Source organism: Anomaloglossus baeobatrachus, chromosome 3 (assembly GCF_048569485.1).
Source record: "Anomaloglossus baeobatrachus isolate aAnoBae1 chromosome 3, aAnoBae1.hap1, whole genome shotgun sequence".
NCBI classification, from domain to species: Eukaryota; Metazoa; Chordata; class Amphibia; order Anura; family Aromobatidae; genus Anomaloglossus; species Anomaloglossus baeobatrachus.
In genome coordinates this window covers 660,380,834-660,398,907 of record NC_134355.1, presented here as the reverse complement: position 1 = coordinate 660,398,907, position 18,074 = coordinate 660,380,834, and positions in this window count along the sequence as shown.

The window sequence follows — 18,074 nt, the reverse complement described above, 5'->3', positions numbered from 1 at the left end:
AAGAACTGGACTGTTGCTCAGTGGTCCAAGGTATTGTCTTCAGATGAAAGTAAATTTTGCATTTCATTTTGAAATCGCGGTCCCAGAGTCTGGAGGAAGAGTGGAGAGGCCACAATCCAAGCTGCTGAGGTCTAGTGTGAAGTTTCCACAATCAGTGATGGTTTGGGGAGCCCTGTTATCTGCTGGTGTAGGTCCACTGTGTTTTATCAAAGCCAAAGTCAGCACAAACATCTACTAGGAAATTTTAGAGCACTTCATGCTTCCCTCTGCCGACAAGCTTTTTGGAGAAGGAAATTTCATATCTCAGCAGGACATGGCACCTGTCCACACTGCCAAAAGTACCAATACCTGGTTTACTAACCACAGTATCACAGTGCTTGATTGGCCAGCAAACTCGCCTGACCTAAACCCTATAGAGAATCTACTGTATGAGGTATTGTCAAGAGGAATACATGAGACACCAGACCCGACAATGGAGACGAGCTGAAGGCGGCTATCAAAGCAACCTGGGCTTCTGTGCCGCCCCCGTGCCAGCAGCCGGTGCTGCTCGGATCCGGGTCTTCTGGGGTGGTGGCTCGAGGGTCTCCGGACCCGGGGGTCTCGCGGACACGCCGAATAAATTGGGGGATGTAGATGTACGGGCTAGGCCGTAGTAAGTTCGTGACACTACCCACGGTGTGTGGTGAGGTGGAACACCACCGCTGCTGTTATGGGGCACCCAGGAGAGATGTTGTGAAGCAAGTTGTTAACCCCTCCGTGGGCAGGGATGGTGGCCCCGGGACGCGGTGGCTCGGTGCAGGGGATAGCGACCGCAGGGGGAGCTGGAGCACTCACTGTTAGTAAAACACACAAGTCTCTGGTAAACCAAGGTGATGGTGGCCGGCCTCCGCAGACGGGTGTATCTGGTCCCACACCCGAAGGTGAAGATCAATGTCCCTTTCCTCTGCACTTTGTGTTCTTTCTGGACTAGACTTCCCGGTGTGTACTACAGGTGCTTTCCTCCTGCCTGATGTCTGTGTCTGCTGGTAAACAGGTCCGGAACGGGTCCCCTCTCTTGGCACCGGTGGGCTACAACCCTGCCCCGGTCGGCCTCAGGTTCCCCGAAAGTGGCTGGCCTTCTCCTGTGGCCCTCATTGCCACTCTCCTGAGCTCCACACAGGAGCTCCTTCCAAACTCCTCTTCTCCTGCAGACTGCCAAACTTCCTGTCTGCTCTGCACTGTATTCACTCCTCATTCAGGCCCCCTCCCTCAGGTTGTCATGGGGACCTGAACACCTGCTCATTTAGGAGACAGAATGAGTCATACAGGCTCCAACAACGTGCTGAAAAGCCTTTAACTCCTTCCTGCCAGTGTGTGTGTGGGAAGGTGTTGTGCGGGGGCCTAATCTGTATGACTACCTGGTTTTGCCAGGGCGTCACACTTCCATAACACCTCAGCAGTGCCACAGGCTGATCGCCTCCATGCCACGCCATATTGATGCAGTAATTCATGCAAAAGAAGCTGCGACCAAGTATTGAGGCATTTACTGTGCAGACTTTTCAGTAGGCGCCAACAATTCTGATTGTAAAATCATTTTTTCAGTTGGTCTTATATAATATTCTAATTTTCTTAGATAATGACTTTTGGACTTTCATTGACTGTAAGCCATAATCATCAACATTAATAGAAATAAACATTTGAAATATCTGTGTGTAATGACTCTATATAATATATAGGAATAGATCCCTCTGTGTGTAATGACTCTATATATATTATATAGCAATAGATCCCTTTGTGTATAATGACTATAATATATGACTATAATATATAGAAATAGATCCCTCTGTGTGGAATAACTCTATATAATAAATAGGAATAGATCCCTCTGTGTGGAATGACTCTATATAGTATATGTGTTTCCCTTTTTGTATTGAATTACTGAAATATATTAACATTTTGATGATATTCTAATTTATTGACATGCTTCTGTAAGTGTGCAGGATAAATGTCAGCTGACCCTTACTTTGATTTTTGGGAGGTAAAATGAATAATTAGACAGCAGTACAGGAATAATTCTCAGTTTTGCGTGGTTCACTGTATGGTATAACTGATAAGATGACTTTATTCTTCAGGTCAATGTCCTTACAACGATATCAGATTGTTTTTATGTTTTGCTAAGAACACACTTTAAAAATTATTTAGGTTATATAGATTATATAGGTTTTTTTTATCATCTTATTCTAAAAGCTGCAACTTTTTTATTTTTTGGCCAACAGAGCTGAATGAGGGTTATTTTTTGAATTATGAGCTGAAGGTTTTTTTGGGTACCATTTTGGAATATACCAAATTTTTAGGAAAAGCAAAATTCAGCGAGCTTAGGCCTGAATAGATTAATAAAATCCTGAGGTTTTTTTTTTACATATTAAAATAATCTGCCCAGACACAAACAGAGCTGATGTATGGAAAAGAAATCCAACTAGTTTCGGCAAGTAAGATATGCTTTAATCATGGATAAACATCTAGTCCACCAGATCACAAAGATATATCTAAAAAGAAGGAACGCCATGTTAATTATGTTAATTACACCATGATGAAATCAAATTAACATGAAGTATGCAAATGGCGCAAAGTGAAAGAAGGAAAAAACACAAAAACAGCATTGATTAAGGAACTAACAAAGAACCAAAAACAAACAGACAAATTACAAGTACAGAAATGCAATGACAAGCCATGGGAAAACATGCTACACAAGGAATAGAAATCACAAAAATTCCCACCAAAATCATGAATATTGCATTAAAACATTAATTTATGAAGCTAGCAAGAAACAACAAATCTGCAGACAAGTCACAAGTCGGAAAATATAGTAGCAAGCTATAGTAAAATGTTTTATGGAAATTAGTACCATAATTATAGATGTTATGTAATAGGAAAAACTAATAAATTTAATCATGGAGATACCCAGCACAATTATGTGTTATATAATAAGATCCTGCTTGACATTCAAACCATCCGGAAATCTGCTTTTAAGTTTAAAAATCCAGTAGGATTCCATATTCAGGATTTTCCTTCTGAAGTCTCCTCCTCGGGTTGGTTTAATAGCCATTTTTATAGCTCGATATTTGAGACCGCCGACATGTTAAATTTCTAATTTTTATTACTGTCTGAAATATGCCTCCTGATTCTAACCTTTAGGGCCCCTTCACATTGCGTTATATTACCAACGTTCAGTGGTCCTGTGACTGTCCTGACCTCTGTCCGAACACCCCGCAAAACGGGTTTTGAACACATGTGCCGGTTTGGCCATTGACTGTAATGGAGCAGATGGCGTCACCGTGTGCTCTGTCGTGGCACCATTTTCGGGCGTATACGCTTTCTGCAGGCGCACACCATATTGAAGAAAAACTGACCTACTGAATACAAACGGAAAAAGAAAAATGAATAAACGACACACCACACAAAGATAAAATTATAATGTATACATATACATATATATACAGAGATATATATATATATATATATATATATATAATATATATATATATATATATATATATATATGAAACCAGGAGGGAAAAAAAATCTTTTTTGCAGTCTAAGGCGGGCTTTGCACACTACTACATCGCAGGTGTCGGTGGGGTCATGTCGAAAGTGACGCACTTCCTGCGTCGCTCTCGACATCGTAGTAGGTAAAGCCTAGATGATACGATTAACGAGCGCAAAATCGTTGCAATCGTATAATCGGTGTAGCGTCGGCGAATTCCATATTACGCTGATGCGACGGTCCGATGTTGTTCCTCGCTCCTGCGGCAGCACACATCGCTGTGTGTGAAGTCGCAGGAGCGAGGAACATCTCCTACCTGCGTCACCACGTCTAACGCCGGCTCTGCGGAAGGAAGGAGGAGGGCGGGATGTTTACATCCCGCTCATCTACGCCCCTCCGCTCCTATTGGCCACCTGCCGTGTGACATTGCAGTGACGCCGCACGACCCGCCCCCTTAATAAGGAGGCGGTTCGCCGGCCAGAGTGACATCGCATGGCAGGTGAGTGCATGTGAAGCAGCCGTAGCGATAATATTTGCTACGGCAGCTATCACAATGATATTGCAGCTGCGACGGGGGCGGGGACTATCGCGCTCGGCATCGCATCATCGGCTTGCGATGTCATAGTGTGCAAAGTACCCCTAAGACTTTAATCGCATATGGTCTTCAATAGATCTTAAATAGGTCTTCTCCTTTCCCCCTTTTTTGTGGATCTTTGACCTTTGATCTTTTCATAGGACCATCATTCCTCACATTATCTGGACCTTTTCCTATTTGAATTCTGCAATCATTCACAAGCAGGCATACATATATCTGCAGAATAAAATGGTTCACAGACACATTCTCAGTTACATCACCCCTTGGAAAAAGCTGCTTACATAGCAAAATGGTCGTTGGGGCTCGCTCCTTTCTCTCCACTATAGCCACACTGTTGTAGAGGCAATGCAGAAATCATCATGTACTTTCTTCTGTGCAACCACTTGCGGCTTCTCTGCAACTAAGAGCCTTTCTCCTCAGGCCTGTTTCACACATCAGTGAAAACCACAGACTTTTTCACTGACGTATAAAAATGCCTATGTCCCTCCATGTGCCGTGATTCACGTGGGTTGCCCATGTGCAATCCCTGATACATGATACTCCCTGATTGCACAAGGCGATAAACTCACCTGTCTCCGCTCATGCTGTCCGTGGTGCTGAAGTTTCTGGCTTTGCTGCATCCAGGCGCTGCTGTGTCACCTCTGCAGCTACTTCCGGGTCGGCTCTGGCTGCATACATGAATATGCATACCATAATGAGCCGGCCAGGAAGAAGCAGACAGCATCTGCCGAACACAGCGTCGCTGGAGACAGGTGAGTTGAAAATGCTTTTTATTTTCAATGTAGGGTTTTTTTTGGTACGTGTTTCACGGACCACACCATAGTGTGATCCATGGGACATCAGTGATGCCAGAAAAAATGGACATGTCTCTGTACAGCAATCACGGACACGCATGTATGGTGGACGGAGACACGGTCAGTGAGAAATCACTGATGTGTGCGGAGACCCATAGATTATAATGGGTCTGCGTTTGTCAGTGATTCTGGTACATATAACAACTAGCACATACGTACCAGAATCACTGACATTTAAAACAGGCCTTACCTTGGTTGTGACCTTATGATACCCTCACCTCAAAGGTCTTAGCAGTTAACTTGGAACTTATTTTTATAGTAGCAATAGCTGCTGCACATTTTTTATTCTATGTCCCTTGTTAACCCTTGGTGGGTAAGATTTATTGTATTTGTATAAGGTCCTCTCTTTACATTATATGAATTCTGTGGTTGTACTCTCATTGCTGAATCCTTGTACAGGGCTATTTGTACCCTTACACTTTTGTTTTCAACCCTCTTTTAACTCATTGTGATTGATCATTTTTTTTGTAAATTTATATAGATAATTTGGTTAATTAAAACTTCTTTATTCTTTTCTAATTTTTCTTTATATTATTTAATTTGGTACTACTACTGTTTGTTCTTCTGTGTACATAATTAGTAAAAACAGAAATTCAATTATTTTTATTTTCTTCTTTTTTTTTTTATTATAACACCAATCAAGTTTATACCTGGAATATAACCAGAAAATCCATTTTGAAGAATCGCAATGAAAAAATTCCCAAAGACAAGTCCGTGATATTTTCTTCCACAGATTTGGATACGACAGGTGAGAGTGGTAGTTCACTGGACTCTGAAAGATATTCCAATACTGCAGGGGGTGCTATTCCAAAAAAGTCAAAAAACGCAGTCGACATAGAGGAGGAAGAAAACACAATGGGTATAAGAAGAGATATTCCCCGTCGTACCAACAGAAACAGACAACAGAGATACTAAATGAGACCAAAAACCTTGAGTTTTCCATCATCAATTTGTCTGCATGTACCATCAATTTTCACCAGCTTCAAGTTCTGAAAAAAGGTTTGAACTTCGCTCCCACCACCAGAGCTGACCTCTTTCAGACCATCAGAGATGTAAATATATTTATTAGAAATTTGACGGTTAAAAAGCATTTCTCCCGTCTGAACAAAAACAGATTGACACACCTGCATTACCTGATGTCACTCCCAAGGAGATCATTTTTACTATACATATGAATCTGAAAGAACATATCTCCATACAGACTTTGCTGGAATTGGATAGCTCCCAAAACACTGAATTAAGGGTTCCTCCTTTCAAAACCACTAATAGTGACTTCTACCCCATTGCCTCACGTGCGCCTATCATGGACATGTACCAGGACATAATGGAGGCTGAGATAAAAAATATTCTCTCCACAGACTCTCCAGTGATGGACAATCTAACTATCCATGAGAGAAAAGCCCTTAGGGATCTTAAAAATAATCACCACATTACCATCAGAGCTGCTGATAAAGGCGGCTCAGTGGTGATCTTGGATAGTTCTCTATATGAGAGAGAGATACTAAAAATGTTAGAGGATACCTCCACCTACAGGCGATTAACTGGCGATCCTACAAGTACCTTTTTAAACAAACTGAATACCATCCTTGATCAGGGTTTGGCTCTAGGTAATTTGGACAAACGCACACGTGAATACTTAACCAATGTTTTTCCTGTTTGTTCTATTTTTCAGGGACTCCCTAAAACTCACAAGGGTTTTTTTCCCCCACCCCTACGTCCTATTGTAGCCAGCACTAATTCTCTCACAAGTCGGACTTCTGACTGGCTTGATAACATCTTGCAACCTTTGATTAAGAGAACTGCTGGCTACATTAGAGATACTAAAGACCTCTTGTAGGGCCTTCTCAATTTAACGTGGACTGATGACTTGTTTTGGGTCACAAGTGATGTCACCTCCTTGTACTCGTGCATTCCACACGATCAGGCTCTTAGATCCCTTTCCTTTCATCTGAACAAACAAAACAATTTAAGTGACACCTATAAAGAGTTCATTCTTTTAGTTTGTGATTTCTTACTGAAACATAATTTTTTCAGCTTCAATCAGTGATTCTATTTACAAGTCAATGGTTGCCCTATGGGTGCCAGTTTTTCTTGCGTTTTGGCCAACCTATATATGGCTTCCTGGGAAGCATCTTTCATACATACATCTGAAAATCCGTTTATAGACCATATTTTTTGGTACGCAAGATATATAGATGACTTGATAATGATTTGGAAACACAAGGAAAACCACCCAATATGAACCTGTCTGAAGCTTTTTGTACTTATATGAACTCCAATAATATGAACTTACATTTGCGTTTTTTCAAAATACCACCTTTTTCCTGGATGTGCAGCTCACAGGCAATCCTGAAACCGGTTCCATAAATACCTCTCTCTATATAGGAAACTGATTAGTGGAAACACTATTCTCCATACGGACAGCACCCATACCAACAATACTATATCTAATTTACCCCTAGGTGTGTTTTTAAGAGCTCGCCGCCTGTGTTCCACAGATGTTACTTTCCTCTCTGAGGTTGAAAATATGAAAACACGTCTGCGGCGCAGAGGCTACAAGGATAAGGTTCTCTATCGTGCACTAAGAACTGCAAATAATAAAACCCACAGTGACTTGCTTCTAGATAATAACAAGCCTGAGAAACGAATCAATCGAGTAACCTTTTCAACTCTTTATAGTGTGGATTTCACCAGGATTAAAGAAGTCTTTTTACGCCATATTCCCCTCCTTTGTCAGAATATTGAACTTGCCAACATACTGTCTAACGGCGTAAATGTTGTGGCCAGAAAGGCCAAGACAATTGGCAACTTTGTATCCCCCAGCATATATTGTCACATCCCCACCGGAGCCCGCTCCTGCGACTTCTGCTCCTATCGCCAGACGACGCCATGTTCCCACCATGGATAGTGCTGGTGATGGGAGAGGAGTCGGTGCCCGTGGCTCTGCGGAGCACAGGCTCCGCTCATCCACTAGGCTGGGTTTCCCTGGAACCTGCAGTACCACTGGCTGACTGTAGGTGGCGTGTGTGTCTTCCAGCTGAAGTTGACAACATTCACTTGCAGCCAATGGGAAGACACCACACCCTTCTTATTCCCCTTCCTGTCACATGACCACTGCCAGAGATAGTTCTGTACTCCTGGCTCATGTGTTGTTTGTATGTTGATTCCTGTGCGCTGACCTTTGCTTGTTTTTTGACTACCCTCCTGCCTGTCGTTTTTGTACCTTGCTGCCAGTTCCGGATTTGACCTCTGCTTTGTCTCCTCACTATGCCCTTACCTGCCAATTCGGTTCCTGTTTTGCATCTCCTGGTTTTTGATTCTGCCTGACGACCACGGACTACAGTCTACCACAGGTAGCGATCTCTGAGGCTCTGTGTAATTCCAAATCCCTGTATAAGGGTTAAAGGGTTGCAGAGTTCTTGGGGTCCTGCTTTGTGAGCGACTTTTCTTTAGACTCCCCTTACAGACAGTCTGAGTCTGTGGCTCCAATCAGGCATTGCATATATATATATCCAAGACTAATACTGGAACCTGGCGTAGTACGAGGGGTTCTCACAAATGCTATTTACAGAGCCACCTGTGATATATGCCTAAAGGACTATATTGGCTGTACCTCTAGACCTCTTAGGAAAAGAATATCTGAGCACACAAATGTTTCATCATTTTCCACACCCGTGGATACCTCGAAGAACAAAAGATCCATCTCTGGACTTACCAGACACTTCCTCGATGCACACAATGGTGATTTCACCGGGCTGAGTGTTGTGGACGTCAAGCAAGTGAAAAAACCTCTGAGAGGATGGGATTGGTTCCGCGATCTCCTGTATGCTGAGGCAAAGTGGATATTGCATCTGGACACCAGACATCCACAAGGACTGAATTACCGGTCAGAGTTACGTTATATTATGTGAACTTTAATGTACAAGTATGGAAGTGTATAGATGTGCTTTCCTGCATGCATGTATGTATGTGCACATATATTATAAGGAGATCTATTCTCTTTGTATATATCTTTTCCATATATATGGTTTTTGGATGTACATACATTCACGTAAATGTATTTCCATATTCTTTTCTTTTTCTTTCTCTTTTTTTTCCCCCTTTTTTATATATATTTTTTCTTCACTCCTTTTTTATTTTGCTTTTGGCCTTGCTTCCCTAATTATATTCCTAAATCAAATGGAATGGAATTATATGGGTTTTAATGAATCATTACAAATATTAATATAAATATAGGGGTAAAAGAAATTTTCTAGACATAAAGTTCAAACTACCATCAATTTTCCCCGATATTATGAGAATCTCTCTCCTTTTCTTATATCATAGGAGATTCCATTTGCTTTTTAGTACATAATGAGCTAAAATAGTAATGAATTAAGAGAATCAGAATAACAAAAAATGCAGCAAAAAACCTATTAATTTTTCATAACCACATAAATATAGACATAAAGTTACATATAATTTTAACAAATATGAATATGATATAGATAATATGTAGTGAATCTTACCTATGCCGTTATAAGAATTTTTCTATTTATCCATGCAGGAAAACTTGATTACAAACAGTAGGTATAGGATATATCACATACATAATTATAATCAGAAATAAACAACAAATTAATAAATAATAAGATAATATACGGAAAGTAAATAATAAAGTCAAATAATATACAATAAAAAATAATAATAAAAATAATAAATTATAATAAAAAATAGTTATAAAAAATAAGACATATATAATAATTATTATCAAAAGGTAATTATGAAACATGAACATGCAATAAATATAAATAGATATATAAACCAATTGTATAGCATACACAACATAAAGGTAATGATATAAAAAGAATAAATGAATCGATTAATTTTTTTACTTTATTTGATTTCACTTTCAGCTATATACATTTTTGTAAATAGTGTTCATGGTATGATCTTATATATTTGACACTTATGCGTCTTTCTATGTATGCACATTGTTTACAAATAGTGTCCTCCCCCTGTTTTTCTCACATATCCACACAGGGGTTAATCAAATCGCATTCCTTTGTCTTTTTCTCCTCTCTCATTTGCATTTTTTGGGGTTACACCCTTCTTGCTCTTTGACTTGTTGTCTTTTTGTCTTGGACACTATAAATACCTGTTGCCACTAACACATCTTGGCTTATGATTAAGGACTGTTTTTAATTCCCCCTTCTTGTCCGAAACGCGTCAAGCCGCATGGCAAGCCGCATGGCGTTCTTTTTGGAATACCCTTGATTATTTTAAAAGGATGAAATAAAGTTTCCAAGTTTTACTATATGGCATTGGTGCTGAGTCCTATCTTCTCCTTTCCTACCATTTTCATGGGACACCCTACTCAACGCCATCTCAGCACAGCAGCCAGCCCTTGGTCCCTTAGATGTGGACAAGTAAAAGGCCATTTCCTCCTAGCCATGACAAAGCTAAGAGGTTGAGTTTCACCCTCTGCAAGCTGTTGGCTACAGAAATGCTGCCTTTCGCCGGGTGGACACAGAGGATTTTCGAGACCTTATGTCCATCGCAGTGCCCCAGTACAAGATGCCCAGTCGCCACTACTTCTCCAAAAAATGTGTGCCTGCTTACACCAGCATGTCGCACACAACATCACCGCTTCCTTGAGAAACTGTGTGTCACAGGGTTCATTTCACCACCGATACTTGGACCAGTAAGCATGGACAGGGGTGTTACATGTCGCTGACTGGGCACTGGGTAACTATGGTGAGAGATGGAGAAGGGTCTGCTGTACAAGTCTTGCCGTCCCCACGAGTTGTGCATCAATCCTCTGTATGTAGAAGTTCCTCCACTGCTTCTGCCTCCTCAACCTCGTCTGGGTCCTCCACCTCCGCCCCAAGCCTGTCTGGTCAGGCCACCCATGTTGTAACTGCGCCCAAGGAATCCCACATACCTCCTTACTATGATGGCAGCAGAGCTCAACAGCATCAGGCGGTCTTTACGTTGAAATGTCTGGGAAATAAGAGTCACACAGCTGACCAGTTGTGGTCAGCTCTGGAGACCGAGTTTCGTAAATGGTTGTCTCCACTCAACCTGCAGCCAAGGAAGGCCGTGTGCGACAATGCTGCAAACATTGGTGCAGCCTTTCGCCGGGGCAAGGTGACACACGTGCCTTGTATGGCTCACGTGTTGAACCTTGTTGCCCAGCAATTTTTAACCCACTATCCCAGCCTAGATGGGCTTCTGCACAGGGCACGGTAACTATCTGCTCACTTCCGCCGTTCAACCGGCGCAGCTGAGCGACTTGCATCGCTCCAGAAGTCTTTCGGCCTGCCGGTTCACCGCCTCAAATGCGATGTGTCGACACGCTGGAATTGGACTCTCCACATGTTGCAGCAACTGTGGCAGCACCGCAGAACCCTGGTGCAATACGTTATGACGAATAACTTGGGTCAAATAGATGTAGAGGTGGGGCAGATCACGCTGATGGAGTGGTCTCAGATCAAGGACCTATGCGCCCTTCTGCACAGTTTCGACATGGCGACGAAGATGTTTAGCGCTGACAATGCCATTATCAGCATGACAATTCCAGTCATTTACATGCTGGAGCACACGCTAAACACTATTCGGTGTCAGGTGGTGGGACAAGAGGAAAGGGAGGAACTACAGGAGGATTCATGTGCAGAAGGGATACCAAGATCTACAAGGTCCAGACGTTCAGCATCACCAAGTCGGCAGGCATGGGACGGTGGGGTAGAGGGATTAACAAGGGCACATGGTAGCAGCCAAACTGTTGAGGAAGGTGCAGGAGCCCAGGAAGAAATGGAGGACAAACTGGCAATGGGCATGGAAGACTCAGCAGATGAGGGAGACCTTGATCAAATTTCGGTTGTTCGAGGTTGGGGGGAGATGTCAGAGGAAGGAAGCACGGTTATCACCTCGCCGACACAAACACAGCAAGGACTTGGTCCGCATGGATGCGCAAGACACATGAGCGCCTTCTTGCTGCACTACCTACAACATGACCCTCGGAATGTCCGAATTAGAAGTAATGATGACTACTGGGTTGCCACACTATTAGATCCCCGGTACAAGTCAAAATTTGCGAAATAATTCCAGCCATAGAGAGGGACGCACGTATGCAGGAGTATCAGCAGAAGCTGTTATGCAATCTTAGCTCGGCTTTTCCAATAAACACCAGTGGTGCACAGAGTTAATTTCACAGTTGTAACTTGCCAACCATGTGACTGTCGAGTCATCATTAGTCAAAATGTACCAGCAACACCATATCTGGTGGTAACAGCAATTTTATGGAATCGTTTCATGATTTTTTTAGACCATCCTTTGCAAGGCCACAAGAGACAAGAAGTCTGACACATAGTCAACGGCTGGAGAGAATGATACAGGAGTATCTCTATGGAGTATCTCCAAGTGAATATAGATGCCATGACTCTGCTACTGGAGCCTTGCTCATTTTGGACTTCCAATCTGGAGAAATAGCCTGAGTTTGCCACTTACGCCTTGGAGATCTTGTCGTGTCCAGCAGCCAGCGTTCTCTCGGAACGCGTCTTCAGTGCTGCTGGGTGTGTGCTGATAGATAAGTGCACGCGTCTGTCCAGTGATAATGTGGACAGACTAACGTTCATCAAGATGAATAAGTCATGGATCCGCAAGGACTTTTCTACCCCTGTGTCATCCTGGGGAGAGTAAAGGCTGGCGTATTTTTGAATGTGCTTGATGCAAATCAACATGTGAAGTTTGCAACTGGGGGACAAGTGATGCCACTGAAGTGGTGTCTGTGGCCAAATTTTTGGAAAAAAGGGAGACTTTGCTTGGAGTCCCCTTGCTGTTTTTTTAAAAAAGTTCCAAGATGAGCAAGTCATGGTTCAGCAAGGACTTTGCTACCCCTGTGTCATCCTGTGGACACTAAAGGCTGGCGTATTTTTGAATGTGCTTGATGCAAATCAACATGTGAAGTTTGCAACTGGAGGACAAGTGATGCCTCTGAAGTGGTGTCTGTGGCCCAATTTTTGGAAAAAAGGGAGACTCTGCTTTGAGTCCCCTTGCTGTATTTTACATGATTTTAGAAGGGCATGACATGCCTATATCTGTGTCTCCTCCTCCTTTTACTCATCCAGCTCTTTTGTTTTCGCATGAGTATATGTACTTGTCACTTTTCCATGTGTTTGTGGTGTCTTGTGAGTTGTTTGTCACCTTTTGGACACCTTAGAAGGTGTTTTCTATGTGTTTGTATGTGTTTGTGTTTGCCTGCCATTGTTTTCAATGGGGTTCGACGAACGTTCGACGAACGTTCACCGAACTTGCCCGCCGTTCGATGAACCAAACCGAACTCGAACACTAGGGGGGTGGCTCAACACTAATGGTAATCTTTGGAGATACCCTTGGCAGTGTCTCTATTAGTGAGGAAATAGTCTTCATACATTGATCTAGTAGGCTGGAGAAACTTAGTTAAGGTACTAATGAAGTGTCTGTGTTACAAGTACATATAGAAGTAATTTTTTGCGAAATTCACATGATTCCCTCAGGTTTGAGAAGGGTCTCATTGTATAAGGATTGCATTAGGTTGCCAAATTTGAGGATACCCTTTGAGATCCAGTCATCTAGTCTAATGGATGGAACAAGACACGAAATGAGATCCATAGGCATTTCAGCAGGCCTAAATGGCACCAAAGTTTCTTTTCTAAGTTTATTCATCCAAATGCATGGGGCTGTCTGAATTGCTGGAAATGAAGGATGGTGAAACTCCCCAGAACCCGTGGACAACCACAAAGCAAATGAAAATCTGGGTAGGCCAGTAATATGAGATTCAAGGTCAACCCATAGCTTAGAGGAGTCATTGGACCACCAACTTCTCAGCTGGTCCAGCAAGGAGGTTCTATGGTAGCTCATAAAGTCTGGGCAGCCCAGGGCCCCCACATCCACTGGTAAATCCAACATTCTCTTTGGGACTCTGGCTTTTTTATTATTCCAAATGAAAGTTATAAAATAATAACTGCAGATCATTTAGGATTTTGGAAGAGATGGAGTTAGATTGGCAAATTCTGAAAGTAGTAGATCATTTTAGGCAAGAGAATCATCTTTACCGTAGATATTCGACCTACCTGGATAATGGGAATTTATTATACTTTTGGATACCCCTCTAGATTGTATTTCTTGGAGAACCAACATTTAGGGGTTCTAGATTTTTGATTGGGGAGGTTAACAAAATCCCCAAGTAGGGTAACATGCCCTCAGACCAGCAGAAAGTGAAGGTTTGTTGCAAACTTATTTTCAGGGGATCCGGAATGTGCATGCCAAGAATTAACAATTTAGATGTGTTAACTTTATAGTAACTAATACCTCCAAAGTCCTGGATTATATTAATATTCATCCTGAATGGGCTGAGGGGATTAGATACACAAAAGATTAGATTGTCCGCAAATAATCCTATACAGTGCTCCACCGGGCCTACACGGATACCCATAAGATTTGGGGAGGAGCAAATTGTTTGGGCGAGGGGTTCCATGATTAGGGTAAAGCTTAGAGGGGAAGTGGACAACCCTGGTGGGTTCCGTTAGTTATAGGAAAGGGAGTGCATATTGCTGTCGAAGTATAGACCTGAGCCGAAGGATTGGAATAAAGAAATTTTATTGCCAATAAGATTTCTCCAGCAAAGCCAAACTTTTTCAGCACCTTTTCAAGGTTCCCCAGGTGAACACAGTTGAATACCTTCTCCACATCGAAAGAAAGGATCAGATAAGGCTCTCCGACCTCCCCCCTCCACCTGGGAAATTAGATTAATGAATCGTCTAGTGCCATCCCTTGTTTGACGATTTTTGATAAACCCCACGTGGTCGCGATGTATCAAAGTGGGAAGAATATTTACTAGTCTTGTGGAGATGATTTAAGTGTAACACTTTAGAACGGAGTTGAGCAAAGATATGGGCCTGAAGTTAACCAGGGAGTCTGGAAATTTGCCCAGTTTAGGGATAGTAACAATCAGGGCTTTTAAGATTTCTTGTCGGCACATAGCTAAGGAGGCTTACCAAGAAGGGGGTCAGAATGTCTTTGTATTTTTTATAACAGAGAGAGATTGTGGAACAGGGCTTTGTAAACCGCGCCAAAGATCACTGATGAAATTTTGGATTAATGTAAACTTTTTATTTTTGCACAGGTCTATGCGTTTCAGGAGGCTCTGCTCCCTTCCTCAGGACCAACAGGCATAAGCTACATCAAATTTGATGTAGCTTATGCCTGTTGGTCCTGAGGAAGGGAGCAGAGCCTCCTGAAACGCGTAGACCTGTGCAAAAATAAAAAGTTTACATTAATCCAAAATTTCATCAGTGATCTTTGGCGCGGTTTACAAAGCCCTGTTCCACAATCTCTCTCTGTTATCAGCCACCTAGGGTACTGCTGCCGTTGATCCAGATTTATGCTGTTACAGGAGTTGTGTCTTTCACAACCCTCCTTGGTGAGTAGGATTATCCTTTCTGTCACCCCCTGACTGTCAGGGTAAGACCCTATTGCGCTTCTTTTTCAACAGGTTTTTTATTTTTGTATTTTTTATAGTATTCATTAGATAACTCAACAGGGCCCGGGGATTTGTAAAATTTTAAGTCATCAATGGCTCTGGCCACTTTTTTATGGAAAATAGAATCTAGCCGCTCTAGAGTAAGGGAAGAGAGGTCGATCTTATTCAAGAATTGGGAAATAGCTTTAGAGTTTGGTTGAGATGTTTACAAGTCATTTTTTAAATTATATAATGAATTGTAATATTTTGCAAATTTGTTCACTATGTTATGGAGGTCCATAAGTTTAGAGTTGTTGGTAGAATTTATATACGGAATTGTAGATTTGGTTTGCCTAGATTTGGTCACTTTGTCTATCAAAGCACCAGGTTTATTACCCTGCCAATATTAGGACATCTTACGTTTTTTCAAAGCATATTCGTATTTATACAAATTCAGCTCATGGAGTTGGTGATGAAGGAGGGATATCTCTGTTTGATTTAGGATATATATATTTATCCACCAAACAGGAGCGTGCAGACTGAAGTAGCTAAGAGGGATATAGAGATAGGGACATGATCGGACCATGTTATATTAGAAATTTTTACATCCTTAATCCTCGACAGGAGGGTTCTATCAGAAAGAAATCTATTCTTGAGTAGGTTTGGTTGAGGTTGGAAAAGAAAGTAAAATCCCTTTCCGAAGGATTACATACTCTCCACACATCAAAATGTTCATTGTTGTGGAAGTGTTGAACCAAGGGGTTTGGATTTAATTTTTTGGACTTGGTGGTGGAGTCCATAGTGGGCAATAGAGTAGAGTTATGCGGGCGTCACACGGTACGATCTATCGTGCGATCGCACGAGCGATCGTACCCGCCCCTGTTGTTTGTGCGTCACGGGAAATTTGTTGTCCGTGGCGCAGAAACTCGTTAACCCCCGTCAAACGCACTTACCTTTTGAGCGATGTCTCTGTGGGCGGCAAACATCCTCGCCCTGAAGGTGGAGGGACGTTCGGCCTCACAGCGACGTCACACAGCGGCCGGCCAATAGAAGTGGAGGGGTGGAGATGAGCGGGATATAAACATCCCGCCCACCTCTTTCCTTCCGCATTGCGGCGGGACGCAGGTAAGCTGTGCTCATCGTTCCTGGGGTGTCACACGGAGCGATGTGTGCTGCCTCGGGAACAATGAACAACCAGCGCAGAGAAGAAGAAACGACATTTTGAAACTGAGCGAAATGTCAACGAGCAACGATAAGGTGAGTATTTTTGCTCGTTCACCGTCACTCGTAGTGGTCACACGCTACAATATATCAAACAATGCCGGATGTGTGTCACTTACCATGTGACCCCGCCGACATATCGTCCGATATATCGTACCATGTGACGCCCGCATTAAAGTCTCCCACAATCAATAAGGAGCCAGATTTGGCACGATACGCTAATGTTACATCCTTCTTCACAAATGTATATGGAGAGAAAGATGGTGTGCAAAAACAAGGGATACACCTGTAGAAGTGTACAAAGGGTCTTTATTATACAACAGACAATCAAGTGGACACAAACATGTTAAAAACACTTAAAAAGGCATACAAACAAGCCTCTATGAGCTTTGTTTATCCCCTGTAAGGGATAAAACATCCCCCTGGTAATATAAATGGTCACAGAAAAAGAGGCTATCCTTATGGGGCTGCATACAATATGAAAGGGATCCTAGAGAGGTAACATGTTGCCTCCATCCAGTGTCTGATGTCCACACCAGGTGGGGAGGAGCCAAGCGGTTGGCCCAACCCACCGAGGAGTTCACAGGCCTGGAGGCGGAAAAAGTGACAGAACGAGTTTGGAGTTTGAAGTGTGAGGCGTAAAAACTTGGGTGTCTGGGTTTGTGGCCCAGGCACTGACAGCAAGGTTGGCAGACAGTGGTGGCCGTCTGCAGGAGTGGTGAAGCAACGCGGAACCGTAGGACCGGGGTCGGGCGTTGGCCCGCCGGTACTGACCGGGGAGCGAAGTGAAGCCAGCACACACAGGCAGGGCCATCGGACCCCGACCAGGCTTGGTGCCGCCGACAATAGTCTAATCTGAGTGTGACCGGAACCCCAGGGGTTTCCTAACAGGCAAAGACCTGATAGAAGGAAACCACCCACACCGTGAGGGTATACAGCTACCGCCTAAGGCTAGAGACCCAAGGGCCAGCGCCTGCGGGCAAACGGGCTCCTCCGGCATCCATACACCGGGGAGCGGACTACCGTTGGGGATCCATCGTAGTCAAACAAGTACAACAAGGTGCAGGGAAAGACAGCCGCCATCACCTGTCCAGGGAGAGACACTGCAGCCGGCTGCGGGACCCGTCCATCCAGCCGGTTGGTTTACCGAGGACTTTGTGCATCTCTTGCCGAGTGAGTACACCCATGCCATCCGGCACCGCGCTGCACTGCCCCTGCAACCCTGCACCTCACCAACCCTGCCACCACGTCAAACCACCGGGCCCCGGGACCACCGACACCTACCCACGGAGGGGGGAAACAACATCCCAGCTGCTCCTTACCATCGCTCCCGGGATCCCCGTCACCAGCAGCGGTGGTGTTTATCTTCACCACAACCCGTGGGTGGCGTCACGGACTAAA